Source organism: Cryptomeria japonica, chromosome 8 (genome assembly GCF_030272615.1).
Source record: "Cryptomeria japonica chromosome 8, Sugi_1.0, whole genome shotgun sequence".
NCBI lineage: Eukaryota > Viridiplantae > Streptophyta > Pinopsida > Cupressales > Cupressaceae > Cryptomeria > Cryptomeria japonica.
In genome coordinates, this window is record NC_081412.1 from 736,393,342 (window position 1) to 736,405,514 (window position 12,173).

Sequence of the window (12,173 nt, forward strand, 5' to 3'; positions counted from 1 at the left end):
AAAGGTATTTTTCATAATTCTTCATTTATCATGGCTTCCACATATCATGATAGTTCTAGTGCAACTATTGATTATATGGACTTCATACAAGGAAAATCTAAATATAATGCCTTGTCTCAAGTACCGACTGGTGTTATAGTAGAAGAAGTGATTTCTAATTACATAGATTGCAAAATCGAAGACCTAGGGTCTCTTGTGATCCATTCCCATTTGAGCTTATTCTGTGGAAAGGACAAGAAAATTAAACCAGAATTCAGCATTCCGGAAAAGAAGAAACTCCAAAATGCAGTTTACTTTCTTGAAGAATTTTCAGATGATCACATTCAGGTTATTCTAAGTAGGGTACATGGTGACAAGATGTACCTAGAGCGGATGCATGATATCACACCGAAAGTGATTCATGCCGTCATCGATTTCTACAATATAGAGGAAGTGCCAGCCCTAAGGAAGGTTAGCAAGACTAAAATGACCAAGCTCACCGGTTCAGTGAGCGACTCACGTGGCATGACCGTCAACTCAATCAAGGATGATCTCATCAAGTATGCCTGCATGGTGATAGGTTACCAGATGTTCTCTGCTAGCAAAATTAATTTTGTCTCTGCTGCAGCGGTAAATGCCGCTTACAGGATGATCAAGGAAGATGCATCATTTGATCTATGCACCTGCATGCAAAGACAACTTATGTTAAATCTTAAGTCAATCAAACAAGACAATGCACTGAGATTCAAGTTCGGACAACTACTGGTTGGGTTGTTATTTTATTTTCAAGGCTACTTTCTAGGAGTAGGTGATATTCAGTGGTTTGCTGACCAACCGGTAACAAAACAAATCAAGGAGAGTCTACAAGCAGTTGGAACCGGCTATCCAGAAGTGTTGAACAAATACTTTGATGAGTTCAGGCATAAGATGAGCCAAAGGATAAAGATATCTGGTGACATAGTCAAGAAGTATCAGGAGGACATATGCTTCATCATCGAAATTGATGTGTGCATAATGGAGGCAGTCGATCCTAGACAAGAAGAAGTGGAGCCTATGGGCTATGAGGTAATGTCTGATATGCTAGATGGGTATGCTTCTACCCTACTTGCCTCGCCTCTTGATTTGAAGGCAAAGAGAACTAGCACCTATTTGGAAAGGGTGACACCGGTTAAAGAACCTGCAGCAAAGAAAGGGAAGACAATGCCTTCAGCATTGCACCAGTTACTCCATCTAGTCCCAAAGTGACCAAGAAGTCACCTGCTAAGAAGAAACTGGAAGTGGCACCTACCAAAGTCTTTGAGAGGAAGAGAAAGACTAAGAACAATTCACCAGACTCAAAAGAAACTATCTGAGGAAAAGCCTAAGAAGACTAGGCAAACAAGGAAAAAGACAAAGAATGAACCGACATCATCTACACCGGTAGATATTGATATTTCTTCCTACAAACCTTTGAAACATTGTCAAAGAACAATTTAAAATATTAGGAGAAAGTTGTTAAATGATTTGGTAGATTATTTTGATGATTTTAATGATGAAGAAAAGGAAGAAGTAGAGAAAGAAAGTATTAAGTATTTGTGTGCTAATGACTGGTCGCTTTCAGAAATTAGATCTAAGACACCAGATTCTTTGGATAAGTCCTTAGACAATAAATGGTGCATTGCCATAGAGAAGGAACAGGAAATAAGGAAGAAAGTTTTCACCCAACACTTTCCTGACCTGTCCAATTCTGAGCTGTTTGAAGTCATCAATCAAAACAAAGTCTTCTTCTTCACTAGAAGAAGAAGACTCTGGTTGCTAGAAGGAAGAATTGATGATGTTGAAAAGGACACTCATTTGTATATGACAACTGCTATATACACGCACAAATTGCATCAAGCCAACAAAAAGGCTGAGCAAGAACTGGCAATAACAAAATCAGATGAGGTGTTTGATGATGAAGGAAACCCGGTCGCTGAACCTATAGACACTATTGATGTCGATGCTCTAGAGGAAGAGGATGTTTCTCAGAGCACACCATCAGAAGCAATAGGATAGGAGAAGTAAGCAGAGGACAAACAGGAGGAAGCAAACAAGTAGGCAAAGGAGACGAAAAAGGAAGAAGATGAGGAGAAATGGAAAGAGGAGGAAAAGAGAAAAGAGGATGAAAAGAAAAGAAAAGAAGAGGAAGAAGAGAAAAAGAAATAAGATGTAAAGAAGAAACAAGAAGATCTAAAGAAGAAACAAGAAGATGTAAAGAAGAAGAAAGAAGAAGAGGATAGGGAAGAGGAGAAGAGAAAGAAAGTAGAGAAGAAGAAGGAAGAGGAAGAAATGGAAAAGGAGAAGAGAAAGGAAGTAGAGAAGAAGAAGGAAGAGGAAGAAAAATAAAAGGAGAAGCAGAAGGAAGTAGAGAAGAAGAAGGAAGAGGAGGATAAGGAAGAGGAAAAGAGAATAGAAGCGGAGAAGAAGAAAGTAGAGGAAGATAAGGAAGAAGAAAAGAGAAGAGAAGCAGAGAAGAAGAAAGCAGAGGAGGACAAGGAAGAAGAAGCGGCAAAGAGTACACAAATGGAGACTCCAAAGGCTACCGGTAGTCAAGCCAAACTGGCTGACCTCACCAGTCCTATTGACCTCCAGTCCGCAAGTGAAATGGAGCTGCTACAGAGCATCAAGGTTGCTCAAGAATGCCTTGAAGTGATAAAGAGGAAAAAGGATCAAGATGTGATCCAAGTTGCGATGGACACTCTTACCAGTTTGATACCCGATACAAACCTCCCCAATACTGATTCATCACTAGCACAATTGAAGCTCCTATGCACAATAGTGGATGATCAGGTGCAGAGCCTAGAAGAGGTAGCAGAGGTAAATTCCAAGAAAAAGCATCAAAAAGCTCTAAATATTGCTCTGGTGAAGAAGCTAAATGAGCTCCGGTCTGATCTCTAAAAGGCTCAAAAAGATATAAAGGATGTTCTAGATGAGGGGAATCTACTACTTAGTAAGATTTTCCAACCCCATCTCTTCTATGATGATATGCTTGTACAGAAACAAAAGCTACAATCAGACTTGTAGTTATACATGAGCACCTTCAAGCTACCATATGACTCTTTCACATCTTATGGGAAAACCGTTCAATGGTTTCATATCCAATCTGCAAGAATAGAGCTTGAGATTAGTACCCAGTCATGAGATTTGCAGGAACTACAACTAGTTCTACTCCCACGCCTGCAAATACTTCAAAAGTGCTATCTCAATCTGGATTCCTTAATGGTGACTCAAGAGATGAGCACAATAGACGCCATGGAAGAGTAGGTCTCCCAGATGTAGATAGAGAAAGAAGTAGCCACCTCCCTACTTGAGTCTTGGTCTTTATCTATGAAACAATTTTTAAAGGACTTTAAATCGTTTTTTGACAAGTTTTATTCTTTATTGTCATAAACTCTTATTATTTTAATACCAAATGAAAATAGGGGTTGTTCAGCTGTACTTTGTCATTGTTGGCAAAGGGGGAGAAGTACTCTGTTAATTTTTTTTTTTGATATATGCTCTGAATATCTTCATGTCTATCTCTATATGCAATTGTTATACATTGTATTGTTAGCTAAAGGGATAGTGTATATGCTTAGGGGGAGCAATTTTTCTTATGGCATGATTTTGTTGTAAAACACTTAGAAGTCAAAAAAAAATTTCCTAAGTGTTGCCATCAATGCCAAAGGGGGAGATAGTTGGCATTTTTGATGATTATGTTGTGATTGTTATTGATGGACACACACTTGTATTAAGATCATTTTTATATGTATGAGTTAAAAGCTCAACCGACATTTGTTCCAACTGGTATGATGCTTTATAGTCTTTAGACTATCGGTGTTTTGCAGAATGTGTTTACCAGTCTGAAGTGGTATCTTTACCCCAAGTGGTTCATGGATCTCAAGAAGTACAAGGGATCAAAGCGACAAAGCACATATTTCCCAGTCTTCATTTTTGTCAAACCGGCAACCGGTATTTTGTATGAACTAGTAATACTTTGTGATGAGTTACCAACCGGCATTTTGTGTCGTGTTACCAAGTATGTCTAGATTTATTGAACCTAGGAAATTGGATTGTAAACCTATTGGACCAGCATGAAATAAGATTCCTTTATAAGGACATCATGTCTAGGGTTTTAAGGGTTGCTAGGGTTTAAGGTGGTTGATGAGTTTTTGTAAGTACGATCTTAACTAAGAAGATCAAGTTTTTGTGAGCTGTAACTAAGTGTGAGTTATTGAAGACTGAAGTAATGCTAAAATGCATTAGCTATGAGCCATAGTAGATCTAACCAAGCAATTTGTGCTATTTGCTAGATCAATCACTTGTTGATTACTCACATCTTTGACAAGTCTGAAGCCCTTAACCAGGTAGGCCCACAAAGCCTTTTGTAAATCCTCTAACAAGGTGGTTCACATCTATGGATCTAAAATCCTCTAGCAAGGTAGTCTTTGATCGGACTTATCTCCTAACAGAGATTGAGATTCCTAATAGGATCTGATCTGGTAAAGAACATTGTATGACCTTAACTTGTCTGCAGATAGTTACTTGTGAGTTGCATCTCACTATGGTTTTTCCCATTTGGGTTTCCACATCAAATATCTTGTGTTATGTTGTTATTGCTCCTATGGGTGAATGTCTTATTTGCATTGTGGTTTGCATGTGTGTTTACCGGTTTGTCTACTAAACTATTCTACCAGTTTATCACTAGACTGTTTAAGTGTTTAAATACAATGTTTTTCGGTATACTAATTCACCCCCCCCTCTTAGTATTCATCAACATTTTTATCTTTAGGTTGAGGAACCAATGTCCATGTAATTTTCTTTTCAATTTGTTCTAATTCATCTTCCATAGCTTTAATACAATGTTTATCTTCACATGCCTCAATAACAAATGCTGGTTCAATTTGAGAAATTAAACACATCTCTTCATTTTTTAGTCTTCCTCTTGTCATAACTCCTTGATACTTATTCCCAATTATCTGACTTTCAGAGTGATTTAGTCTTATATACTTGGGTGTGTTCACTTTTTGTTGTTTTTTAGTCATTGTGGAATTATCTGATGATGTCGGTGTGATTGGATCAACATTTTGTACTAGTGCATTATGTATAGTTTCATTTATGATCATCTCAATTGTCAGTTCAGAAACCATAGACCTTGAATTTCCTCTAAAGTCTTCATCTATCTTCACATTTGCACTCTCAATGATTTTTTTCAATCTTTTATTAAAACATCTATATGCTTTGCTCTTAGATGAATAACCAAGAAATATACCTTCATCACTTCTAGGATCAAATTTACCAATATACTCATCTCTCCTAATGTAACATTTGCTTCCAAATATTCTGAAGTACTTAAGAGTATGAATATTACCAAACCATAATTCATAGGGTGTCTTACTAGTTTCACCTTTGATGTGAACTCTGTTGAAAGTTTAAACCGATGTATTCACTGCTTCTCTCCACTACACATGAGGTAGATTTTCTTCTAATGTCATGCTTCTAGCTACATCCTGAATAGTTTTGTTCTTCTTTTCCACAACTTCATTTTGTTGAGGTGTCTGAGGTACTGATAGTTGTCTTTTAATTCTATTTACTTCACAAAATGTATTGAACTCCTTAGATGTAAATTCACCTCCTTGATCTGATCTTAAACATTTGATTTTCTTACCAATTTCATTCTCTACAGGTGCCTTGAACAATTTGAATTTCCCAAAAGCTTATGATTTCTCCTTGAGAAAAGTAACCCAACACATTCTAGAATAATCATCAATGATTAGCATAGAGTATCTATCTCCTTGTAGGCTTCTTGTTCTTGTCGGACCAAACAAGTCAGTGTGAATTAAATCAAGAACATCATTGGTTTTCTCAGAAATACTCTTAAAAGTTGTTCTAACTTGATTTCCCATTTGACATTCCTTACATACCAGATTATGAGGTTTTACAATCTTAGGTAAATCCCTTACTACCTTAGATGAACTAATCTTTACAATGCAATCAAAATTCACATGACACGGTCTTTTATGCCATAACCAACTTTCATCAATATGTGCAATCAAGCATGTCTTTTCATTGTTATTCAAATGAAATATATTACCTCTAGTTTGATTACCAGTTGCAATTTCCAAACCAGTTCTGTTCATGATTTTGTATTTACCATTCTTGAATTGTAACTAAAATCCTTTTTCAACTAATTGACCAACACTCAAAAAATTATGCTTCAAACTTTCAACATAATAAACGTTGTCAGTATTGTGCTTACCATCAAAAGATATAGTGCCTTTTCCTCTGATCAAACAATCTTTATCATCCCCAAATCTTACTAGACCTCCATTGTATTCCTGAAAAGATAAGAATTTACTTTTATCACCAGTCATATGATGTGAACATCCAAAATCTATAATCCATTCATTCTTTTCTTCAATTTTAGCTGCCAAGGTCTGCTCTACCAATGCAATAGTAGGTGCTAGTTGATCTTCTGTTATTGCAACAAAAGCCCATCCATTGTTTGTCGGTTCTTCATCAAAACCATCAATAATGCCTTCATCAACATATTAACATGATTTGTCTCTATTCTTCTTAAATTTGTATCTCTGATATTCAGGGTTAGGCTTATATGTTCTTTTAGCTTCTTCTCTCAATCTTGCATGTCTGTTAGGACATCTAGATGCCATATGACCAACTTTATTGTATTTAAAACATTTAAATGGTGCTTTACCTTCATGCTTACTTCCAATAGGACCTTTAGGAAAATTTCCTTGCAAATAGTGCTTCAAGTTCTTCCAGTTCTTCATTTTCCCTCATGATATCTTCAAGTTTTCTTGCATAAAGTGTGTTCCAATCAGATTTATCAAATGATGATGATGATGCTTTGAAGGCTAAATCTGTTTTAATTGTAGTAATAGGGCCAAATTCCTCAAGCTCAAATGCTGAAAATTTTCCAACCAAGGTATCTCTAGATATTGATGTATTAGGCATTGTTGTCAACTCATTAATAGTAGTTACTTTCATTTTGTATGCCGATGGCAACACTCTTAAAACTTTAGAAACAATTTCATCTTCACTTAAGGAACCTCCACAACATTGTATTCTCAAAATAATTTTATTAACCCTTTCCATAAAATCAAAAATTCTTTCATCTTCTTCCATTTTCAAATTTTCATACCTAACCTGGAAGCATTCCAGTTTTGCAATTTTGACAGTGGTATCTCCTTCATTCAATGTCTCCAATTTATCCCAAATAATTTACAATTAGATCGGTCTAATAATCCCATGATTTGCTAATCTGACAAGTTGCTCAAGAGTGCTTCTCTTGCTTTGCAATCATTCTCTTGATCCTTACCCAATGTAGGTGGATTAGGTTGACTTGGTATAGGACCAATGTATCCATTCTGTGTAACATCCTATATGTCTCTTCCAATGCAATTTAGATGTGTCTCCATTCTGATCTTCCATATACCATAGTTAGTTCCATCAAGTTTCAAACTATCCTTCTTGAAAAAGTTAGTTGCCATAGAATCTCCTCAAGTTGTTAAACTTCTGCAAAAAGAGGACTTTGCTCTGATACCAATTGTTAGGACCCAGAGGCAACTGAGAGGGTGGGGGGTGAATCATTTGTCTATTAATTTCAACCCAAATATAGCTTAATCAAACTTGATACTTAATACGTGTAAACCAAACTTGATGTCGGTTAATAGATTAAAAATAAATATCAATACCGGTGAAACTTAATGCATGAAACACAAAGATTTGTACGTGGAAACCTTGTAAGGGGAAAAACCATGGTAGGAATCCTTACCCACAGTCAGATGATACTACTGTGGATAGTATGTGTATACAAATGAGCTCTGCACATGCAGAAAGGCCAATCGCCTAGAGCCCACTACTCAATCACAAGATGGGAGTCACACTGACTACAATTGGATGATTAAATCCAATGATAATGTACTGCTCAAAGTAGCATCTCCAATGCTGGATTCAGTACCAGTTAAGCTCTGATAATCACCTTTAAACCTTCCTTGAACCTTCTCTATGGTCTTCTCATATGATCTTCAATATTCGCACATAGCATGTTACAATACCATAACCTTACATATCATATCCTTACATCTCACAATTGAGATCTTACATATATACCAAAACCTAAGACCAAATGTATAGGTTGGCTAATTAAGAATATTACAATTAAATCAATTGCAAGTAAGTCAAGATGTGATGCATCATGTCAGCTCAATGTAATTACAACAATACCAATTGATTAAATCATCTCCATAATGTGTCACGCTGATCTGGAATAGATAATGCATGTTGGTCCATAACCTAGATCAATTTGCCGGTAACAACAAATATGTCAACCCGATTAGACCAATAACTAGAGTGCCAAAACCAAGTGTCCAAACCATGTCTTCGACATAACCAAGTGATCTCCAAATGATAACTGTGTGAGTTTGAATTTCATCCTTAGAATGTTACCTGTAATAAGTTAGTTTCACAAAATACAAAGGGAAATGCTACAGGAAATCCAAATTCAACCAATGAAACTGCATGAAATATATATTAAAATAAAACATTATTTTACTTTCATGGCTTATGTCTCATTGTGTCCTAACTCCATTGTTCCTGGTTGCAGATGGTGTGCTCTCAGATAATGCACTGTTGGCTTCCATGATGGCATATGAAGAATGGACTGATAACTTGTAGTTAACTGATACTATGATATGCAAATGCTACATGATTATACTAAAATGATTATACTAAATGATAATTGGTATTTTGTTGTTTGCTTCAAAACTAAAACTCACAGATGCATATGATTGATTTGAAGACTAACTCTCTCTCAACTAAAGCTCTTGATTTTATAGACTTTGAGAGGATAAGATGATGTGGCTCAGATCAACGGTCATGATCAGATCTGTAGATTTGGATGGCTATGACCAAAGGTGAAGATTGAGAGAAAGGGGGAAGGAGAAGACAAGTGTCACTCATCTCACCTTGACTGGGTTGCTGACTGAGAGAATCTAGGGATGGTTGGAGGAAATTTATGCATGATAAGACAAGTGGACTCAAGTCCTTCCTAAGATGTAGAGGGTGTTGGAGAGAATATAGGAAATGGTTATGAAATATGTGTACGTACACAATTTTCATTAAGTTTGGAAGTTGGAGATAAATGATGAATTAATATTTAAGAGATATTAATTTCCTTAGCCACATGTTTGATGAGTTGGCAAAGGGAAGATGAAGTGGAGATGGAGGGTGAGTTGGAAAAGGGATTTAAATAATTTAGAGATTATTTAATATTTGAGACTATAGGATAGGAGAATAACCATTAAATATTGGATATTTAATTGTTTGGAGGAGATAATTAAATATTAGATATTTAATTAACTTGGTTAGAGGAATAATTAAATATTAGATATTTAATTAGTTAGAAGAATAGGATAGATGAATTAATTAATAAAATATTAATAAATAGAAAGACATGAAAATGAATTAAATAAATTAATCTTTTCAAATTAACTATTTACTAGAATAATAAATATTAAATAAATGTAAAATATTTATTTAATTGCTCATAGCCAATTTTAGGTGTATACATTTTTGTCCTCTTTGAAATGATGTGAAGACAACATTGTTTCAAAGATTAAATCAAGTCTCAATAATGCCTAATAGAGATTGAAAATCTAGATTGTGTGCCCCCTCAGGAGATTGATCATGAAATTATTGAAAATTTTAGTTTGAGTGATTAATCTCGTGATAATGTGATAAAAATTCAGTCAATTAAATTCATTTGTAAAAAAACAAATTAAGTTGCCCCATTTTTTAAATTAATTACTCTTCAAATAGTAAATATTAAATTAACCAAGACTAATTTTAACTTCATTGTTATCCTTGTCAGCTTTTGGAGAGAATATTCTCGCTGAGGTGGCAAAATGGTGATTCCAGTGGAGTGTCATCGTTTTGAGTGAGTTCGACAATATCAGTGGCCAACCGAGTATGGTTATCCGGTATGTAACTTATCCTGAGCTTTGTTTTCAAGTTTTCATTCAAAATTTCATGTTTTTGGTGCTTTTTTTTTGAATTTTTTGAAATTTTTGATTTTTTCAATTTTAGATTAGCGCTTTTGCAATTTGTTTTAGCGCATATGCAATTTTGTTTAGCGCATATGCTCTGTATGTTAGCACATTTACATAGAATGTTAGCGCGAACGCTTAGGATAGCGCTTATGTGTCATTTGTTAGCGCTTATGCTCAATAGGATAGCACAAATGCATAAAGCAATGCATATGCATGGTCGATTAGCGCATATGCTCAAAAAGATAGCACTTTTGCTTAAAGTAGCGTATATGCATCGTTGATTAGTGCATATGCTAAAAAAGATAGCGCTTTTGTTTAAATTTGAGATTGTTGATAGATACAAAAGCTAAAAATCACTTTGATGATTAGTTTTAACATGTTTGATACACATGTATGATGAAATAGAGTCGTGATTGAGTGATTGTATGATTGATAGATCTAATTAGCTTGATTGATAGATTTGATTTGATTGAATAGCTCTAATTAGCTTGATTGATAGATTTGATGATTGAGTAGCTCTAAGAAACCGATTTAGTTTATGATGCAAGAGCTTAGTAGAGTTTTTGATTAAACTCAGTGATTGATATTAAACCATGATTGATAGGTTTAAAATGATTTGATAGCTTAAGTTGCTTCAATTTGATTTGATAGATTTGATAATTGATGATTGATTCAGTTTGATTTGATTGATTGATAGATAATGATTGCTTCAGTTTGATTTGATTGATAGATAGATAATGATTGCTTCATTTTGATTTGATTGATTGATAGATAATGACTGCTTCAGTTTGATTTGATTGATTGATTTCTCTTGAAAAACAAGAGAAACTTGATGTTCTCCAATGGTGGGAGAAATTACCGGCCATACGTCATTTAGTTCCAGAGTTGTCCTAGGCTGAGATTAGACATATAGATGCCTGTGGTTTACGCCATTTATTATTTATGCCTGAGATTACACATAATAGAGGATTGTTGACTACGTTAGCCGAGAGATGGCACAACGAGCATAACACTTTCAACCTACCAACAGGTGAGATTAGTGTTACTCTTGAGGACGTCTACAGGATTCTGCACATTCCGATGACTAGCAAGCTAGTGTAGTATGATTATCAGGATTGAGTTGGGACAGAGGCTTGCAGAGTCATGTTTGTTGATGAGAGCATCGATAGAGGAGAGATCCGATGGGTAGATATGGTGATGTACTATGAGACTCTTCCTATTATTCTTGCTGGTTTGATTGGAGGATTCATATGTCCTGATAGGTGATCGTGAGGTTTTTCTATTGGATGGGGTGAGGTTCTTCTAAGTATGATGCAGCATCATACACAATATGCTTGGGGTGTTTGCATGTTGGCACATTTATATCATGATCTTCACCAGGTTGTGTATGATGAGAGTGCTAGTTTATCTACAGGATGCACTTTATTATAGATCTGGTTTTGGGAGCATGTTGCTATTACACGGCCTATCCATCATAGATTTTGTGGAGAGAGGCAACCATATGTTTATTTTTATGCAGGTATCCTTACTCAGCATAAGCTAGGTAAGATGGAGTATTGGCATTGGGTGCTTGACTCTTTAGATAGCATTACTTGGAGACCATATGTTGATTGTGAGCCATGGATGGATGATGCACAGACATTACCATGTATCATGCAGAGTAGATATCTTATTGGTCGGACATCTTTCATTGTTGAGCGACAATTGATCAGTCAGATTTTGAGACAGTTTGGTATCATTTAGCCTATGCCTACTGGTGTGACGATATATGCACGACGATACAGAGATAGGCGAGATTGGGGACCATCTTTGTCATTTGAGATTGCTCGTGTAGAGTTTATTACTACTATGAGAGTCATTTATGATATGAGATTACACATTCTGGATCCTCAGGTTATTGTAGAGTATGCTCAGTATATATTAGCTCATCCATTTCCTTGGATTACGGATCCACCAGATCCTCCTCCGAGCTCAGGAGATAATGATGATGATTTAGATGATCCTATTATCAGGAGACAGAGATGTAGATGAGATCTTAGAGCTTCTCATGAGGCTGGGAGATGTGGATATGATGGTGGGGATGGAGATGGTGGATCTAGATGGAGAGGACATCGATTGAGAGTTCGT